Consider the following 21,678-nt stretch of genomic DNA (forward strand, 5'->3'; position numbering starts at 1 on the left):
TTCTTGCAGCATTTCCTAAGGACTTCTGCAAGGCAAAAAGACCAGTGGAACTACCGAAGGTGCTAGCAATGAATTACTGACAGCGAAGGACACAAAATTGTCATAAACTTCAACCAAAGTGTGAGAGTTGCAAAAACGACTGTTCTGAGGAAGGGAGGGAGGGAGGAAGGAAACCTTGCAGAATAATTGCTAGATAAAAAGCCTACCATAGCTAATTCAGCACATTGGTGGATACAGCAAAATAATTTAGCTAGCTATTTTTCAAATATACCCAACCCTAAGTATGTGTCAGGGAAGAGAAATAATGAAATTTTGAAATAAAAATTAATGTAGAGCCCTTTTCCTTTCTGTTGCTGTTTTTAAATCTTTAGAGTTCATATTTAACCTTTTCTCTAAAATAACAAACTTGATTTAAGAAAACTAAGGCACAGATCTTCACAGAGACAGGACTCAAACAGCTTATGTTTAAAAATAAAATAGCAGAGTCTTTTTAAGTTGCGAAGTGAAGACTTATTCATTAAAACTGAATATTAACATCTCATTTGAGAAACTGTTCAAACCATCCCTTTTGCCTATTTTGCCTATGAATTTAGGCAGACAGAAGTTTCACAGGTTGCATGTCTAGCATCTGGTCAAGTCAAATCACCCTCTCCTCCATAAATTAAAATTAGATTTCCATTCTGCAGAACACACAAAATTCCCTCGTTCTGGTTGCTGTTCAACCGTGCATATATAACCAGAGTTTTAGCAGCAGGCATTTACAAGGGCTTTTCCCTTTTCAAATTAGAAAATACTCAGGAAATAATTAAATGTTTGTTTGACCATTAAGGAAGGTTAGTGTCTTGATAGCAGCCCACCCAAGCATACAAAGCAAAGCTGGGGACTGAAGACCTGGGAAGTTAGGGGTAACCCAGTGACACGCAGAAAAATGTCTCAGTAACTGAAAAGCAAGCAGATGCCTTTAAGAGGGGAAATTGCTTGTCTGCCATTAAAAGTTATCAGGTTTTGTACACCTATTCCAAATAAGTCTCTCATTGCAATCAGTGCCGACAAAAAACTTACAGACTTAGACTCTGGAAAGACAAGCAGAAAGTAATTTTCACTCAAAGACAAATGATCACTCTTTTGATTAAGTCAAACACTGGACTCATTACTGAGCATGTTCTCTGTAAAGTTACACCATTTAAATCTTCCAAGCATTTTATAAAGGGCTGACAGCTATGAGGGACACCAGGATAAGATATTTTAAGGAGGTTCTCTCCTCCACCACATGCAACTATGTTATAAACTGCCATTGATATGCTGATTCAGCCACACCTTACAATTACATAGGTTTTCAGGCCCTATAATTCCTGCAGGGTAGTGTTCCAGAATTTAATCATCTGATGACCAAGGTTATTTTCATTTATATATTGTCATTACATTATATAGGGTTATTGAATCTTATACAAGGTTGGTGCTCACAGTTTGGTCTGTGCAGCAACACTGAGCTGAAATTTAAATAATTTTTTAACCCCTACAAAATATTTCAATGCCTTCTGCCTATGTATCTGAATTGATTTTATAAGCACTAATAAAATAGGTTTAGAATACTTCTGAAAGGCACAATAGAACAGTATCTGTTCTATTGGGATTCCCTAGTGATTCTTTACTGAGACACAAATGGAGGCAGAAGAAGTTTTCATTGCCCAGAGCCAAAGCAAGGGCTGGTTTCAGAATCCAGGTGTTCTAATACCTTTCTGAATATATGTATACACCCCAGGAGTTTGGTGAAATATATTTACACAGATTAAAACATACTTACAGAGCTTAAAATATTCCACTTCCTGTTTTCACAAAACCCTGTTTCATTTAAAGCTTGTCTCAGGGATCACTGTTGAAAGATGTCAGCTTCAAAATTTTTTTCTATAATGTCTGAAGTGGGAATAATTCACATGCAGACTAATTTTATGGCTATTTTCTAATACCAGAAAAATACTTTAAAATAACTGAGGATTGAGCCCTATAACTTTAGAATTGACCTAATAGACTCCTGACATCATATCAACAGAATTAGTAGCATTACACTGGGAAGAATCTGTCCAAGAATGTGCAAGCAGACAAGAACGATTCGTAAAGGGCAGAAGAAAACAAACCTTGACACAATGCTCGCAACCACAAACAGGTCAGATCCTCAGAGGATACAACTAGGAATAAATTGGTTGCAATAGCTACAGGAATAAATTCTTCCTGTAGTATGAACAGAAAAGAAAGAATGAACTTTTTTTTTATTACTGGCCTATTTCTTCCCTTTCTTGAAGCCGAAGAATGCCTCTTTTTTCGTTTTGTTACAAACTACTATTTTAGGAGGGCTATATGTACTTTTTCTTGCATTTGATGGAAGTAAATTAAAATATCCTCACCAATTCTAATTAGAAGAATCTATGGATCTTTATGGACATCAATCACTTAAAATAGAAATTAATAAAGTTCAACACAATGTAAAATTTCACTGTTCTGCACTTGCTGCTGTTACACAGAGACTGACCTGACACTTGCATTAAGGTCAGGAGAGGAAAGGGAAAAAGCTTTCATTGTATACATCCAAAAGTTGGACGGAGGGGGAGAAGAGAGAGGAGGAGAGAGGCAGAAACACTGTGCAGAAGCCAGGGATGTTCCAGAGCACACTGTGACAAGAAAATACTGAATAAGAATTCCTCCAGCCAAAACCAGATCTTAAATAGATCCATTGTCTTCCAGCCTGGAGCCCTTAAAAAGGCTCAAAATTAAAGTCTGTGCTGTGGGCACCCAGTCGTTCTTTCCTTTCATCAGGATTTGCAGGTTTTAATACAATCTGTCGTCAGGAAAAACAGTGGAGCTTTACAGTCCAGAGAGGTAACAAAAGTGAAAGGCAGCCGAGAGTTACATAACTGGCTTTTTACATAAATATTACATTGAGAGATATTTTGCTTTTCAGAAAGGAAAAAAGATTTAAAGGAAAAAAAAAAAGCTCAAACTAACGTCAGAGAATTCAATCCAACTTCACTTACTCCTCATACCTCTTTCACTTTGCAACATGTATCGAATAGCTGAAGTGAGGTGTTTCTTCTTCTTTTTTCATTATGACTAAACAAATAACCAATTCAGCCTTAAACACTTCATAACAGATTTTCTTGTATTACCTGAGAAGTGCACCACATCATGGAAGCTGGAAAAAAGTCTTATTTTCAAGCATAAGCAAGCCTGCCTTGCTCATCTGCAGCATGGGGCAATTAGAAATGACCATGGATGTTAAACAAGCCCGCCTCTGTACAGTCTGAGAAAAGGGAAAAAAACCCTGCAAGTCTCCCCATCTGTTATTTCCCTTTTTTTTTTTTTTTTTTCTCTCTTTGGCTGTAGAAAAGCAAAATTATGCAAGAGCTTTTGAATGTAAAGCCTGTGTGTGCTTTTTCCCTTTTTGTCTCTGTGAACGCGGCATGAGCTGTTGCGTAACCCAGCACGGAGTGGGCGGTGAGCATTTACTATTGATTTACACTACTCCTCACACTGAGCAGCGAGACACACGCAAAGCAGAGCACAGAGGTGACATGGACGTGCATTTAAGACATGTGCCATGGAAAGTCAAGCATGTAAAAACAGAACTGTACTCTCCTGAACTAAATGCAGTTTTCCCAACCTTTTTGTTTTCATGCCCTTTGGTAGAAGAGCAGATGCCTTACAAACCCCACAAACCCCTCTGTCCAAAAGTAAGGTTTCCCTCCCACACACCCATGACCAAATCCTGTTAGAAACTACAAAAACCTACCAATTAATGCCATTGTGACACTTCTTGTGCCAGGTATAAAGATGCCTAGCAAGCTCTTACTGACCATGAAGGTTCATTAAGGTTACAAAGAGAATTCTTTTTTTAAGTAATACTATACATGAACCTTTTACTAAGTTCTTTAGGACCTACTTTAGGCTCTCAGGAGCACAGAAATCATAGACACTATGCATAGTATGCAATACAAAGCTTTGGATTTTTTGAGATGATTGGGTGACATTTAAATACGAGAATTAGAGACTGGAAACAAGGGAAGTTCAACCTATTTTGTTATTAAGCCTGCAAAAATATTCATGTTGTTCTCTCTTTTCCACACATCTGGAGTCAGACAGGCCTCTAGCTCATTAATGAGAATAATTTTGAGTCAGTAGGGGGAATTGTCTCATTCACACAGGTGAACGCCCATTACATTGCTGAATCCTTTGCCTCCAAGGTGAGACATGGCTGGGCAGATTCTGACTGCTCCCACTTGACACTAGGCCCTAGAAAGCAAGGGAACACCACCAGGCTGGCACAACACTCAACTCCTGGGTATCCATTTTTTTATTGGGGGGGGGATTTCTCTAATGAAGTCAGTGGGATTTCAAAGCACGTTAACATACTTTAAAGGATGCTGTAAGACTGAAGACTAAAAGGAAGTTTATTACAAACCACAGCAGACACTGAGCCTCGTACCAGAAATGAAATTGAGTGTGCTGATTATGAAAAAAAAAAAAAAAAAAAAAATCAAGTATCAATGCTCTTAAAAGTGCCTTTCCATTATCTTTACTGGAAAACACATATTCCCTATATTATTTTCTTCAGATTGTGTTTAATAGGCAACATGTTTTTTCTTCACAGATCTGACATCGGACATTTTTACAGGTCCTAAAATAGCACAGTGAGCAAACAAAAACTCCATGTTATAAGACAGGCAAACCCTATTTTAAGGAAATTACACAGATATGCAATGTTTCTGACTATTCTGTTTATTTTTTTTTCTTTTACCCAGGTCCATATCTACTAACATGGTAATATCAGCCAGCATGCAGTCGGGATCTCTGTCAGGCTGTTAGGAAAGAAAACATTCATTCACTGTCTTGCACATGCTTATTCATTTTGTTTGCACATAACTGGAATTGCACTGAAATTACCCAGAAACGTTTTACACAAAAAGTCACGTGCAGCCTAACTAGTCTGATTTGTCTTGAAATGAAACTGACCCTTAAAGGAAAAGAATAAGGTCTTCATTAAATGGCACCTAGTCATGCAACCTGAATGAAGCACTAACTAATACAGAGGGGGCCAACTCAAAACATGCTCAGGCATCTTCTCTTTGCTCACCAGGGCAATGCTGGGGGAAAGAAATGAGACCCAGAAGGCAAACTCTACTTCCCTTGTCATGCAGCCACTAGAAATGATGCTCCACAAGCAAACTTTGAGTGATGCTATGCAAAGTGAGTATGTCATGGAGGCTGAACTAGAGGACCAGTACATTAAACAATGAAAGCCTGCACTCTTCTGCCAAGACTGCATGTGAAAAAGAACATATTTTTCAGCACCATTTATACACTTAGTGTTGCTGTTTAGTACATCCTCATCTTATGGGACGCGACTTACAAGCACAAAATGCTTTACAGGATGTTATACAAAACAGATACAGAAAGAGACTCAAAAAATAACAGCTAAGGGGAGCGAAGCTCAGATATTGGTAAGGGCAGCCCCTACACTGCTGTGCTTGCTTTATCATTGTCCAGAGTACACCTATTTTTAAGCCCTTGTTAGCACGTCAGAGTCGAAGCAACCAGCTGTGGACTCTACAGATCAGGTTCAAACAGAGATCTGATTTACCTAAAAATATGAGGATACAAATAAGGGAGTTCAGAGCTGGTATATTCTGTTCTTAAGGGCTATCAAGCAAAGCTGAATAAAGTTTCCATTATAATTCACTTGCCTTCAATTGCTCAAAAATGTTGGAAACTTCAGTACTGAAGTTTTCTGCTACTAATGTTTACCTAATCTTAAATTTCGCGAAAATTTGAATAAACAAAATTTCATCTGTTTTGCACACAGAGAATGAGGAAAAAACATTCAGAGATTTAAGGGAAAGGGAAAAAGAGAGAGCTGAAACTATCTATAGAAAAAGCACAGAAAACAACAGAAAATACAAATGGACTCATAAAATCAATACTGGCTAGATTTCTTTCAAGAAAAAGGTTTCTACTCTGGTGAAAATACTTCAACTTTTAAAATTACACACACCTACAAAATCCTACCAGACCTTTTATGAATACCATCTTGGATACACATTTAGGTCAAAAAATCCTAAAAGAACCCCCATGTGGGTGCTAAAAACCCTTGTATTCGTATCTAATTATATATTACATTCTTTAATGTCTCTGGTAGATTCTCTCCCTACAAGAGAACATAGCTACAAAGTAATATTATTTTCACTGCGTTAGACAGCTGGTTTGGATAGATTTTTTGGGTTTTGATTCGTGAAACACATTAATAGCAGATGCCTTTTGCATATATCAAAGATACTATAGCTCTGTATTTGCAGAAAAACAATGTGACTTCTTATTAAAGACTATCATAAGGGAGAAACTAAGGTTATAAACAAGTTATTACTCTAGGATTTCATGACTTTGTATGTAAGTTTAATGTTTCTCAAAACAGATTCTGTCTTTTTAATGACTGTAGGAGGACATAAGCCCAGTGCTGGGTTGCCAAGGGCTTTTAATGGCAAATTGAATAATAAAAAAATATTAAAATTATAGAGACACAACCGAAATATACTAGGGAGGCTTGCCAACTGTTCCTGCTAGTTAAAGAATCAATAAACCTTTGCAGACCTTGTGCAACATGACTTTACTTGCAACAAAAGTAATTCACAACAAGAATGCTTTTCTTGGCAATTTACCTTTGCTTTTCTCCTACCAACTTCTCTTTCACATGAACCTTTTGGACTCCACTGTTTTGGATTGACCATGACACAGCAGAAGTTGCTAAACTTTCCCCACCCCTTGGCTAACCTATTAAACATGTGTAATGGTGTTATTTCCTAATGGTTCCTACAGACTGATATATTTTCAAGAGGGTTTTAGTCAACATGAATGGCAGTAAAATTGGCAAAGACTCAGAAAGCAAAGTCCAAGGAGATGAGAAAATAACTCAGAAAAAAATGGTCTCTGGGTAGTTTTGCCATGTCTGCCAGAACCAAAAGAATAAAGGTTATGTCAGTGTTTCCATAATAAACATCAGTTTTCAAGATTATAACTCAGCTGCAAAGATCTGATCCAGACTGAAATCAACACATGTGGGGTTTTAGATCAAGAGTAATTTTTTTATTTAAACTTATATTTCCCCTGCTGCAAAAGCTATCTAATGTTATAATTAAATCTGGTAAGTAATTACTAATTTATCAGAATTAGGGAGAGGAAGCAGAAAACAAAATTCAGAATTCACAATAAGTGCTTTCTGGGATTGCATAACTTTCCTTCCAGATATTCCCTGTGAGATTTTGAAAAGAGCGTATTTCTGCAGTAATTGTTGGATCAGTATAATCTTCGGCCAACAAACCTTAATATCTGTTTTGCTCCCTAAAAGCAACATCTTGTTTTGAAGCAAGTGTGACTTTTATACTGTGCAGCAGACACAGGAAAATACTAGGAGGGATTCAGAAGAATTTACAGGATAGGTCAGTTAATTTTTGAAGTACTGTAATTTATCACATTAATTCACCTTCACCACTCCTAAAACACACAGGTTTCACCCTGAGGGAGCCTGAATAACTCAAGGATATTCAGACAATGGATAAATCACACACCTGAGGCACCCCTGAAGTGCAGAGGGCACTGGGAGGTGCAAGAGCTGCTCCAGAGCTGAGAGCATCCTCCAGCCCAGCGGCTGGAGCTGCTGCTGCCAGAGCCACCACAAGCTGCAGCTCCTTGTTTCATGAAGCTTTATCATTAGCTCAGGGACAAGAGGAAGTGCCTGTATCACTTAGGCATTTCCCACAGCTTCTCATTGATCATATACACATCTTTGAGTTTGATTCAAGTATCTCAATAGGTACAGTAAAAACAGGCACCTTCACAGGACACTTCATGTGGCTCGAACATCCAATTTTCAAGAAGCACCTAGGTGAGAGTAAACTGTGGTGTAAACTCAGTTTGTTAAAATATACCTGGAGGAGTTTGTTTTCAGTTATCAACATAAGAAAGATGAGCAGAAAATGGCTTGCACCAAACCAAGTAATAATTCCAGGAGCAAAACCCAGATATTCTGAGCTGCCTTTTCTTTTTTTATCTGCAGAGAAAAATTATTTTAAACTAGATACTTCAGAAAAACCTGCATTACATGAGCTAAATACCAGAGTAAGCCTTTCACCACTTGACATTTTAATTTTCTGTCTTTGGTTCTGTTTTGTCGTACTAAGTATGGCTCATCCGAATATGAATATACACATGCTGGTGTTTGCCTTTCCTCTGCTTTGCTGCAAGTTTCTCAGAATACTGAAACTTGACAATACTCATCAGCCAATCAGCTTATTTTGAATACAAATAAATTAATAAAATAAATAAAAAATAAATCTATAATGTAAATTTATTTTGAACACAAATAAATTAAGAAAAAGTGAATTGTTTGTAACACAACACAAAACATCGTCAGCAATATTTCCTACTGTTATCCCTGCATTTTCAATCAGGACTGTCAGAGCACTTTGTACAAAAAGACAAGACTCTTATGAACATCCTGCCCTGTGAGTAGTTCCAGTAGAATCATGACACTGACTAACCAAACAAGGTATTATTCAATTACCCAATTCTGTGACACATTTACTATTAATTCTACTTACAAATGGGAAAATAAGTTCATAGATTCTAAGCAATTTGTGCAAGTTCTCACTCTAAGCAAGTGGTCAAGCTGGAAATAGAATGCCAAACTCTCAGCTACCAGCCTCTTGCTGCAAACTCCTCAATACTACCTGTATTACACTGAGAAAAATAAAACACAGCATTGACAAGTTTCAGGCATTTTCCAGCAACCTTGATTTATCGGAACAACCTCATCAAAGATCTACAGAATAAGAAAAAACTGAGTTTTCACCCTCTGAATAGCTGCAAAAGTTTTCTTTATCTCTACTAAAGACTTTTCTGATTTTAACTACCTATATTACAGCTATGGATTAGCCAAAGAGAGAGAAAGATGTTAAAACAGGCATCAGAGACTTACAAACAGAAGACTTAGACACACATATATGTGGACACACAACACTATTTCTGAAAGTTAATTTTGCACTTAAAGGCTTTCCTCAATACTCTACCACCCAAATTCATCTGGAGAGACTAGGACCTGAACCAAAGAAGACTGGTAGTACAGCAGAAGCAGAAAGTTGACAAGCACGGTGTGTGAGGCTTATTGCAAATTAAAATTAAAATAGAAACTAGAGGTAGCTCTTTTTCAGACTATGGGTCAGGATTTTTATTTTACACATTTATTTTAGGGTAAAATTACAAATGCTATGCTTTGATCTCAGAAGAAACTACACACTGATTTATATTAAACAAATTCTTAGATTTAGTAAATCTTCTGTCACAATTGCTGCTCATATTGGAAGGAAGCTTTCTTACCTTTTAACTTTGTTTGCTGAGAGCCAACAGTGTCATCCCCTTAGTCAGTGTCAGCTACTCTTTTATTACACAGAAGGCAAGTAATAGCGAAACTGTGCTGATCTGCCTGCTTTCACTCTATATAGTGTCTATATTTATAGGCTTTTGCTTCTATCTGAATCTATATTTATCTGCTTTTTCTGCCTACAGTGCATCTGCTTCTCGTACACACAGACATATATCCATACACATGTGTGCATGCACACAAATACACAGACACACATAAACACACATACGGGCATACCCAGAATATGGGTGCTTACAGCAGGCTTCTGTTCCGCAGCAACATTTGTATAAATATAAACATATGCAGTGCACACAATATAAACCAAGGCATGCACAAAGAAAATCATCAGCTTTTGCATGAATATGCCTTGCTGGTTTTGGGAAGGTTTATTATTCAGCAGGCTCCCTAGTCAAGAGGATTGTATACAATTAGTTTCCTTTACATTACTCTGCTGTTGTAGCTTTGCAAGCAGTAGCAATTTATGCTGTTATTTTGCTGGGAGGTTTTTTTTTATGTAAGCATAGTTGGCACAGTTGTGAAATCACTGCCATCCTGTCAGGAGATGGATTCCCTGTTGGTACCACTAACAGTTTCCCTCAGGCTAGTCATTAAAAGGCAAGAGTTAGGCCACCCTGTGCCAGTCCAGGAGAGCATTCCCTAGAGGGATGGAAGAAGGTACAACCTCAGACCCAGGCCAGTCTGGCAATTTTAAGACTGAACATTCCTTAAACTTTGAAAATAAACATCATTTTCCCAAATTAAGAGAGAGTAAATGGAGGTATTCATCTTCACATGAGGAGAAACCATCGTGCCACAGTTCCCCGCATCACCAGACGGAGTTGCAGCAATTCTGTCCTATTACTTAGACTGGAGCTATATCTCACCTCAACCTTTGGTTGCTGGGGAGGCTTCTTTTAAGACAATGAGAGCTGCCAGCGGAGATGATGGAAGCAGAGTATCTGACAGTAATGCTCTCTGTATTACTATGATATGGTAAAGCTTCCATCAGGCCAGTTATCTAAACAGATCATAGCATGTTTCTGCTGGACAACATTGATTAATTCACATCCTACCAATCCTAGGTTCCAACACACCTCCAAGGAGGAGGAGGAAGAAGTCACTGGGGATTTCTGTCCCCCTCATTGCAGAAGAGGGGACATTCTGGCGTCCAGGTTGTTCATAAGGCAGTGAAAATGAACTGATTTAATACATGACCTCCTGACTCTTCTGAAAGGGGCAGGGATCCCTAAGCCAAAACCTACTGGGTATATAGGCTAAAGAAACAAGATACAAAGAACTCTCTAGGTATCAAGGGCAGCTGAAGAAGACAGTCTTACCCATAAACATTTCTAAATCCTGCAAAACTTCAAATAGGATCAAACAACACATCCTGGCATTTTACAAGAGTAAGAAACTATACTTAATTCTAAAAACCCAGTCTCCTCTGAAAACCAGGTAATAAGTACATTAACTTAAGAATTAACTTAGAATCTAAGTACATTAACTTAATGAATAAACAAATTATCATGAGGATGTGTTTAAAAACCCTAAGCAAGTTATGTAACTCAAAATCAGAAAAAAACTCTAACCCCTTAAGAAGACTTTTTATGTCAAGATCATGTTTGATAACTAAACTAGAAATACTACTACAAAATCAAAGACTTTTGGATAATTCTTTCATTCACTTGATCACACTGAAGAACAGCTCCTGTAGTAATTTTATGCTTATCCGGTATTAAATGGTCCATTTAAAAGGGTTTTCAGAAAATCTACTGACAAGATGGTGTTTAAATATTATATATATATACTTTTCACACAGATTTTCTACATATCTTCATTTAATTTATTTTAGTCTTAATATTTCAATTTCTCAATCATTAGACTGAACTGCAGGTACTGAACAAAACTCTGTTCATGCTTTCCTCACTGTTAAAGTTACTCTGATGGCTGACATAGCCGTCTCAAAATTTTAAAAAATGTAATTCCATCATCTTACTAGTTTTGTAGCTGCCCAGCTAAACTTACTTAGTAACGTGGGATCCACTCTACTTGAAAAGTTTTGCTATTTTGCCATCTACAAATAAAATAGCAATTTAAAAGAAAAGAGAAAGGATTTTTGTTAGCTTTTGCATTATCTAAGTACCACCAGTCTGGTAGGATCTGTTATGGAAATACTAAATACTGCTAAAAATGACAGTTTGTGATTACTGTAATGACTGCATTTATGGTATCTTTAGCAGTGACCATCTAGCAACTAGTTCATTAATTTTTTTCTCAGCAGGGTATTTTATAGTTGTACTGTGTTTAAGAGCATTTCTAAATTGGAAAACATTATTTAATTATTCACGTGGAGGCAGATTGATTACAGAATATAGTTTTTCTTTGAGGGTGCCCTACAATGTAGCTTTATATGTATAAGAAAGTATTCAAGCACTTCTTTGATGCACAAATGTACAAACTCCTGCCTCATTTGTTCAGCAGTCTTTGAAATTTTGTAGGTAGAACATAAAAGGAACCTGTTTAATGCAAACTCTCTCCTTTCTTATGACAAAGAGACTTAATTATTACTGGAGTTCAAGAAATGTACCTTTCTCTCTGTATATATACCTAGCACTGAAAAATATAGGCTGGGACAAAGGTCTAATACATCTTACACTGCTTAAATGAACTCAGCATCTGATATACATCTACCCCTCCTTAGGAATCCTTCTATTAGATAGCTACTAACTGACAGCTAAGATCTTACACTATATTATTAAGTGGAGTACCTTTAATGGTATGTTAAAATTGAAATTAAAGTAACACTTTATTTCCAAATAAATTAAAATATACAAATTTGAACCCTCTCCTTTCTCTCTGTCAAAAAAGGACTTATGTCATTTTATACTGATGCAATTCTATGGGTTTATAACTCAATATTACATTAATATAACTATATACATGCATGAAGTTGCTCTGGTTTAATTACTTTAGTAAAAATATCAATCCTTTTAAATAGAGCAATTATATTAACTAAAATCTAGGCACATATTGGGCCTCAGTAGATGTCTGAGACCTTCTAAGACAAAATGGTAAAGACCAGCTGTCCATTCCAATGTTCACATTCCTGAATAATCTTAAAAAAGCTGAAACTTCCCCAAATATGTCAGTTTAAAAGTAAATAAATTATATGGGCCATTCACTAATGTGTTGAATCAGAATTTCAAGGACCAACAATAAGCATTTATATATTAGAAGAAAATATTTGCCCAATTTATCAACACACAAACAGTAATGAGAAATTATAAAAGAGAATTCTTTCAATGAGCTCAGTGAAATTCAAAGAATGATATGGACACTGTAAACCAAGCAAGTCTGCTTAGCAGCTCTGCATAGAAGGGGCTGAAACCTCATCAGGAAGGACTGATCAGTGCTGCTTTCTAACGAACAAAGTCTTAAGCCTCAGGTGCAACTTGGCACCCTCATCATCTCTTCATGCAGTAGAGGCTTCCACATGGCCAGCAACACTTATAGATGGAAACAGGGTAGGAGCTCTTGGTTCTTTACAGCTCTTAAAAACTGTGTAGTACTCTGGACACAGAAAAAAGTCTTGTTTTTCCTTTGAAGCCAGCAGAAAAAAAGTTATTGGGAAACAGAGGAAAACAAAAAGAAAAATAAAAAATGTTTAACTCCATAGATTATCTTGACCAAAATAATGAATTACCTCAACAAATGTTGACTGACCAACTTATCAGCGCTAGGATTAAAATAGTCAGTTCCTTAACTGACTATTTTCAGTCAGTTAAGGAACTGACTATTTTAATCCTAGCGCTGATAACTTGGTCATCCCAAATTTCCTTCAGAACTGTTGCAAATTATTTGTGTCCTAACACAATGGAAGCTGTAAGCACTAAAAGTTATTGACTTTTGTAGATAATTATCTCAGAAAGTTTTCTTGAAGGCTCAGAGAGAACTAAAGCAAATACCTGGTGTGAGTCAGTAAAGAAGATCATGTTTTCCCGTGGAAGGATGAGAGGATGGGCAAAAGCAGAAACATGTGAAAATCTGAATATATGAAATATATTTTCATATATGAAAAGGGTATTGAGGGTACTCAAACACTGGAATTGCTACTCAGAGAGGCTGTGGAATCTTCATCCTTGGAGATACTCAACTCAACATGGCACTCAGCGATGTGCTCCAGGTGAAGCTGCTTTGAGCTGAAGGATTAGACTAGACCTTAGTGGTTCTGCGAAATCTTTGCAGATGGGAATTTAGCAGCTGCACCAGAACAAATAAAGGTATTTTCCTATGTATGGATTTATTTGACTTGGTCTTGCTGAGAAATATGAAGCTTGACTCCAAGCTGCACAGGTTACCAGAGCAGATGGTGGAAGTATCAGTATGCTTTTATAATACCTTCAGTAGAAGAAAAGGCACATCCTTCACTATGTATTTTGTTGGAGCTGCTGGAGACTGATAGAGACTCAGATCACCATCATCTGTACACTATCAGATCTCCCTATCTCTGAATGACACCTTGCTTTAGAGATCAGATCTTCATTCTGCATCTCCACAAAGCCTAAAGACTCTTTGATCCATCTGATGTAAATAGGTTCAAGAAGAAAGTAACAATTCTCTGCACACATTCAAGTGGATGCATTTTTCTAGGCTAATAGATACTTCTGCAAATCCAACATGTGAATGAACAGACCTGACTCAACTGATTGATATCATTAAAACTTATATGCAAGTTCTCAGTTACCCTAAATTCAGTCTCCAAAAAGTATAATGATACTATAAATACTAAATAGTATATATAAAAAGATCTATAATTATATGCTTATCTATGACTATATATAAATAGATACATAAATAATGATTTACAAGCCAAGGTTAACCAGTGGTACAATTCTTAGAAGTCTTAAAAGTATTTCCATTATTTATTTTTATTTGGGATGGATAAGAATTAGAAACAAGCAATTGCAGCACAAAAAGAGATCAAGCAGTAATCACTCAATTGAAGTTTCAAAGCCAGAAAGACAGACAAATACCAGCCACCATGAGCAGAAAACCTGAATCTGGAGAGCCAAAATTTGATGTATATAGAGCTACCCATATTCTTAAGAATAAAACCCAGTCAAAAATGCCAAAGCAATGAGAAGAAATTTAGCAAAGGCCAGTTTCCTCTCATACTCTTGACCTCCAGTGCTCTCATCTCCTCAGAAATACAGGGAAAAGTATTAAATGGTAAATATAATAACACAGTCAGAATCCCTTGGCCATTCTACCAGTCTAAAAGATTTAATTATAAAAGACAGTGTTCTGAGGCATATCAATCTTTAAAAGCTTTTACTAGAGCACAACCCTACTGAATTTTCAGCTGCTCAGGATTGAAATTAATTTACCTTCTTATGATTTCTGTAAGTATCTACAAGTGAGAATTTTTTCAGATGTGATTGCTAAAAGATGTGATAACGCTCTACAACAACCGATTAGAAGAAATGCTTGGACAGCAGTGTAACTTAAAAAAGAATTTTTATCATATTTGTTCAATTCTATTTTAGAAAGAATTTGCATTTGTACTGTCCATTTTTTACTCCACTCAGAACATACAGATTTCTTACATAGTCAGTAGGTCATACTTTCAAGAATGCTACTTCTGAAAGTTTAGAATAGATTAATAAAAGCTTCAATAACCGCTTATTAGCTGTTATAAAGGATAGAGTGGAAGAAGCCAATTGATGTTTATAATAACCTACAGATAGATCTGTGATGTGCTTACAAAACATGTAATACTTACTATCCATCTCAAAAATGTTTTCAAAATGCTGATAAATCAACTATAAACTTCTATGAATTGTTTATAAAGTGTGTCATCAATATAAGTGTAGCTGGATAAACAATGCAAAATAAAACTTGCAAGGGGCTATTCACTGTAGCTGTAAACACATGAAATACTTCATTGTGCAAAGAATTGAGTAACAGTCTTCTGCTTTCACAAGGATTAATCCTTCTCATCCCTCAGCTGGTGATCCAAATCTTACCTCCCCGTCCTGCATAGTACCTGCAGATACCTCAAACTGAGCAAACTGTACCCACAGAGACATATGGGCCAGAACTCCCAGAGCATCAGTAGGGAGTATGGCTTCAGATTTTCAAAACCTTGGAGAAAATTCCAACCTAAGGAACACAAGGGAGTATATACGTAGGGGGAATATGGGAAACTCCTTAAGGAACTTAACCAGTGAATATAGTAATACTATGAACACAGGCAGGTGTTACCATTTGTAACATTTTTTTCCCCTTTACCCCTGTATAACCATAAATTATGCATTCTGCTGTTAAATCAGTAAAAATCCTTTCATATCAGTCAAATGACCTCACATTTCATTGAAAGCAGAACCTGTCCTGAATGTCACTTCATTGAGAACACAACAAAATGGAATTCTCTTCTGAGAAGCCAATGCAGAATTTCGTGGCATATTAATGAATCTTTTCTGACTGTGGTAAGGCTTTCACTTATTGACACATGCTAAATAGCACAGACAACTATCAGTCCTTGCTGTCTTTTTTTTTTTTAAAGTACTTTCCTGGTGACAAAAAAAGGCCTATCCAGGAAGTTACACACTGTCAGGAAGCTTGCAGGAGGGAAATAACCATATTGTGTATTACTTCTTGTAAAAATGTAAAATCGAGAGTAGAATTGCTAAAAATGGGATGTCACCAACATTGGCACTAGAGCTCAATCTTCAGCAATGCCATTCCTCTTTCATATTTCTGCAGAAATCATAGCTGTGCTTTAACAGTAATCTCATATATTGACTGTTTTCAGTAGAAAGAATCAAGAGTATCATGCTCCAAGTATTCTATGTTTGCAGTTTTATGAAGTGAACAAGACTGTCTATTTTTCGTTGCTTATCCCTTAATTCTATCATTTCAGGCAGTCATGTGAACTATAGTGTCTGAAGTTCAAGCCCAACTTGCTGTCTAACTACTACTGACTGAACCAGTGTGCTTCCACAGGTTTTCCCAGGAGCATGACTACAAAAGAGTGCCATGGTTACACTCAGGAAAATCCCAATAACATACTGGTTTGGGAAACATTGTCAGGTGAACACATCGCTCCATGTCAGCTCTGATGGTGTCAGAGTAGCACATCAGGAACACATTATAGTTCCGATGGGAGGGTAATGAATGCAGCAACATATTACATTGAGTACAGGAAAAATCTTAGGGTATCATAGAAAATCTGTAGAGACTGTTTATATAGGCTTAGGGGGATATCAGCAATTCTGAAAAGGACATGGCCGGCCATAACTGAAAAGCAAAGAACAAAGGCAACAATATGGTATTAATCACATGCTCTGTCTGTGTATGATGCCAAACTATTCAAAGCACAGAATGTTCTTTATTCACCTCACTTTAAATTGCTTGAATGAACCTAGCACTTATGAAAATGAGAGATTAAAAACATTGATATCAACCAACCTTTGGCCAAATCTTACTTATCTTATTGATGCAAGTAGTTCCACTGATTTTAGTGGATGTAATTACTATTGACTTCAATGGAGCCACTCACAAAGTCAGGAGAGCAGGATGTGGCTCATTGCTTAACCAAGCTTCCCTGACCACCATGAATGGTGCCAGCTCATCATTTCTGATGCAATGTCCCCCCTTTTCTGGTAATGGATCACTTGAGCAGAAACAACTGTACAAACCAAATTCTGTGACCCTTTTTTATGTGAGCACAGCACCAACTTGACTGAAATGACCCATCTTACTTTCTTCTTCAGAAGCAACAGATAGAACTCCCTGACACCTACAACTTCCCAGCACTGTTTTACTGTTATTTTCTCTGATTTCTGATGAACAAAACATCTGTGTGGGGCTGGAATTACACTTCTCCAAGGACTGCCTATTCTCTGATGTTTATTGTGTATTTGAAAAGGATAGTACAAACCAAAGTGATTTACAGTCAGCCTCTTGGGCACAGGAATAGATTGCTTCCAGTAGCAGGTTTCTAGCAGTGGACAGCCCTTCTGAAGGAGATTAGACCTTTCCCATTCTCCCTGCTTTCAGATTTAAATGCAGAGTCTCATTTATGACCACACCAACATTCTACTGCAGTATCCCTAAGAACCATGGCAGCATGGAGGAGATTTGGGGGACAAAAAACATAGAATGCAAAGAACAACATGACTGAGAGAAATAGAAGGGAATCTCAGTTTTGACATCCTAGGAGTGATGCTAAGCATGCCATCTTTTACAGGCTAATTCTTTCTTCAGTCATACTGCTGCAATGGCAGAGGTGGGAGCTATTAAATGTGTGAGATGGCACGACAGACATGCAAAACTCAGGAAGGCAGAAGCCTGGAACTCTTTTTTCAGGGACTCAAAGAGGCAGAAAACCAGTGTTTTATGGCAGTTAAATCCACTGGAATATACTATAAGCCAAGAATGTCTGTCTTTAATTCCAGCTTTCCACAATCCACTTCCTACTCTGAATGGCTATTTATGGAAGGCACCAATTCTAGTGTCTTTCTTATTTCATTATAAAATTTGAGTTATCTCCATCAATCTTAAATTCCTTTGTGGGCAGCTGAGATAAGAGCCACTCTGAAGATGTTCTGCTGCACTAGCTCTTACTCATCGTGGTGAGAGGTTATTCATTGCCCTCTGAAATTCCTCACTGGCTCCTGAATGTAGTTACAGATTCAAAGATGACACACATCTATATATTTAAGGACAGAGAGTCCAGATACTTTAAGGAAAAAAGTGATCTTTTCTTACAGAGCAAAGCTCTGCATGTAGGACATTATGAAATTCTTCCTTTACAGAAATAATACAACCAGGCTTTGGTCCTATTACGTGCACACTTTTTAAACGATTATTATCTCAAGCACACAGAATAATAGTTAATATTTCAGATTTTAAAATACAGTGGAGCCTCAATTATCCAAATTCAGTGAACCCAGACAAGGTTTTGCCCCTTGTCATTTATTAATTAAATGGTAAATTGCTTCTATTACTAATTATTTCCACAGATCCATGGGCATGCAGGGTATTCTGGTTACTGGTAAACGCGATTATCAAGCCCTATTCAGTGTTCTTCCCGTGTTCTTTAGATAACGGAGATTCTGATGTACTCTGAAACCCATTTAAAATATTTTTTACAGTGTATTTCTGGGAGGGCTTCCAGGTCTTGTAGGTCCTCTGGGGTAGAGGCATCCCCAAGATTGTGGAAGGCAGGAAACTTGACAAGCCAAAAGACAGGGAAATATGTCAGCCCATACGTAACATAAAAGCAAAACTACTTTGTGAGCTCAATCTGACAAATTTCTAATCCCAGAAGTGTATTAGTTTGAATGAGTGACTGGCTGAATAGGATGCTAGCAACTCAGCTAGTACATAAATCTTGCTCTTTTTGGAGGCTGGTCTTTATTCAGGAGAAGTTTAGCTTAAGAATCCTTTAGATGTGAGGGATCATACAAAGGAGAAGTGCTTCTAACTAGGGAAGGTTGAGCAGATTAAAAAGTGCTGAGAGGTATTAAGGGGAGAGGTGCAGAACTGTACACAGACCAGAAAAATGCAACAACTTTGAGTGAAACCATGAGAACTCTGTATAAAAAGAACATAAGCTGATAAAAATCATATACCAAATATAGCAAAGAACTGCCTCAACAGTCAAACCAAGTCTGCTTGTCACTCTCAGTAGAGTATCGTAAACAACCAGCACCTCAATACAAAAACTAAGGACTAAGAGGAGTGCAAAATTAATTAAGAAAAAAAAAGAGGACATAAAAGGCAAGTTCAGCAGCTGGAGAAGATGTTGCACATTGCAATACTAGGGTGCACTTCATGATAATCAGAGCAAGATATACAGATGAGGGACTGCTGCTGTAAATGAAAATGTATCTAAATAAAAGGTAAAAAATTAAAAAGTAACAAAAATCTCCATGGGTTTTAATTCCATGCCTACAAAGAAAGAGCATGATGTTAGAATCATACCATGGACCATCCTAGTAAAATGCTGAGAGTGACTATGAAAAGCAAAATGGAAGACTTCAGAGGCAGAAGCAACTCTGTTTTAGTGCTAAGATAACTAAACCTACTTTAATATGTGCATATTAAAGAACCACTTTGTAATAATGAACATAACACAAGAAAATTCAGTTCTCTATAGGACTGAAAAAATAACAACAAATAATCCACTACAGCAATATACAATTTCAGGAACAAAATTCTATTTAAAATAAGGAACAGAGAAGAAAGGAAATTAAAAAGAAGCAGCTAAGGGTAAAATGTTTGAAGATGCTACTGTTAGAAGATATGTTATCAGAGATTCACGTCTCTTACAAGTAACAGGAAAGCCTTTCCTTAGAATAGCTGTAATAATCCTGACCCCCAGTCATCTGCCTCAATAATTTGGAGGAACATCTCAGCAGTTTGTCTGGTAGACACAGCCTGAGGTACTAAAGAGATCCCTAAACAGTTCTGACTTACCTGAATACGCTGGGTTGTAAACTGTCACGATTCAGTTGCCACTTTAGATGGAAAATCCTTTGCAAGAGGGCAAAAATCTCTGGGAGAAATGCATAATATGGTTCCTTTAAATGCAAGAACCTTGCAAGTTGTGCTGCAGTAATTAATTTCTACTTATAACTCACAAAACAAATGTATAGCCACACGTGAAAAGAAGAAAATAATAAAATTTTTAAAGCAAGCAAAGTGAAAGGATTTACTAGAAGGAAAAAGACACCATTCAAAAAGAGAAAGTTATTTTGAGACACAGAAAGCAGAAAAAAAGTGTATATTTTGTTGATTTTTACAAAGAAAATGTTGAATAAGGCAGGCACATGCAAATCTTGAAGAACAACTGTTTAAAGCCATAAATAACCTTTCTGGACATGTTACATAAAATCTGTTTCTGCCAACAGATGAGGTGCAAAAGGGGTGTTCAAAGCACAAAAATCCCAAATAAATTCCTTGCAGTTCTGTTCACTACAGAGTGGTTTTAAAAGGTTAACAAGTTAAATCCTGGAAGGTTAACCCTGGAAGGTTAAATTTGAGAAAATGTGCAGTGGAAAGAATAAATGTTTTCCATCTAACAATTATAAGAGAAACTGTTATAAAGAAACTCAGTCATGAAAGAGCTTAACTAGTAACTCTTGCACAACAAAAGAACAGAAAGTGATTTAATGGCAATAGTAAAAAAGGGATTTAGGAAGATCCACATAGATCACTTGGTCTATAGTCTATGCCACAGAAACTGGTAGAAATTATAATAAATAATAACAGACACTTGAGTAGATGAAACAGGGAAGATACAGCATGAATTTTTGCAGACGGAAATTTTGATTCACAAATCCATAGAGTTCTCAGAAGGAGGCAATGGGCATATGCTGCTAAAATTAAAAAATATGACAATCCTCATCAACAACATTTTTTAAAAGAAAGTTATCATGACATAGGAGAAAAAAAATACTAAATAATCATACAACAAAATAGGATTTAATTTAGGTATTGCTACACTGGAAAGACAGCATGGAATCCTTGTGGATATACCTATGAAAAAGAACCAGTTCAATATTCAGAACTGATAATAAAGGAGGAGAAAAACCCTTCAAAAAAACCCCTTGGGAATTATTAAGAAAGAACTAGAAAATAAAACTAAAATCATAATGACATCCTTCTAATAAAATCCATCATAGACTCACATACTGAACACTATGTGGGTTTCAGCTCTCAAGACAAAAGAGGAAATAAGCAGCCAGAAAGATGCAGAAAAGGGCACAAAGATGTTCAAAGCACAAAACAACTTCTGTGCAAGGACAGATTAAAAATAGTTGGGTTCTTTGCCCTGGAAAATGAATGACTGAGAGAAATATAAAGGAGCTTGATAAAATCATAACAAACAAGTACAAGGTGAACTGTTAATAATTGCTCCCCATTTCTCATTACACATTTCTAGAAAGCATCCAAAGAAGTTATCAAGCACCAGGTTGAAAGCAAACAAAAGGAAGTATGTTTTCACACAGTCTGTAATTAAATTGTGGAATTCATCGGCACAGGATGCTTTCGATGCCAGAAGGAAAAATGGTTTCAAAAAGCAACCGGACAAAATCAGAAAACAGAGCTTAAGCTTTAACAGCCCTTTCCAACAGGACTATTAAACACAATGATGCAAAAGCAGAAAATGCTACTCCACACTAAGAAATGTACATTTCTGTAGA

General features: G+C 36.8%; 1 protein-coding gene across 19 annotated transcripts in view; it reads right to left on the reverse strand.

Moving 5' to 3' along the window:
• Positions 1–21,678, reverse strand: part of ZBTB20 (zinc finger and BTB domain containing 20) — a 448,287-nt gene that overhangs the window by 233,107 nt on the left and 193,502 nt on the right. For 3 of the 19 annotated variants that reach the window (XR_009485259.1, XM_059838022.1, XM_059838019.1), the window contains exon 5: positions 19,949–20,027. The exons of the other annotated variants lie outside the window; for them this stretch is intronic. The gene's annotated coding sequence lies outside the window, so the exon portion shown is untranslated. The remainder of the gene's footprint in view (positions 1–19,948; positions 20,028–21,678) is intronic. 19 annotated transcript variants of the gene reach the window in all.

This window comes from Haemorhous mexicanus, chromosome 2 (assembly GCF_027477595.1).
Source record: "Haemorhous mexicanus isolate bHaeMex1 chromosome 2, bHaeMex1.pri, whole genome shotgun sequence".
Lineage (NCBI taxonomy): Eukaryota > Metazoa > Chordata > Aves > Passeriformes > Fringillidae > Haemorhous > Haemorhous mexicanus.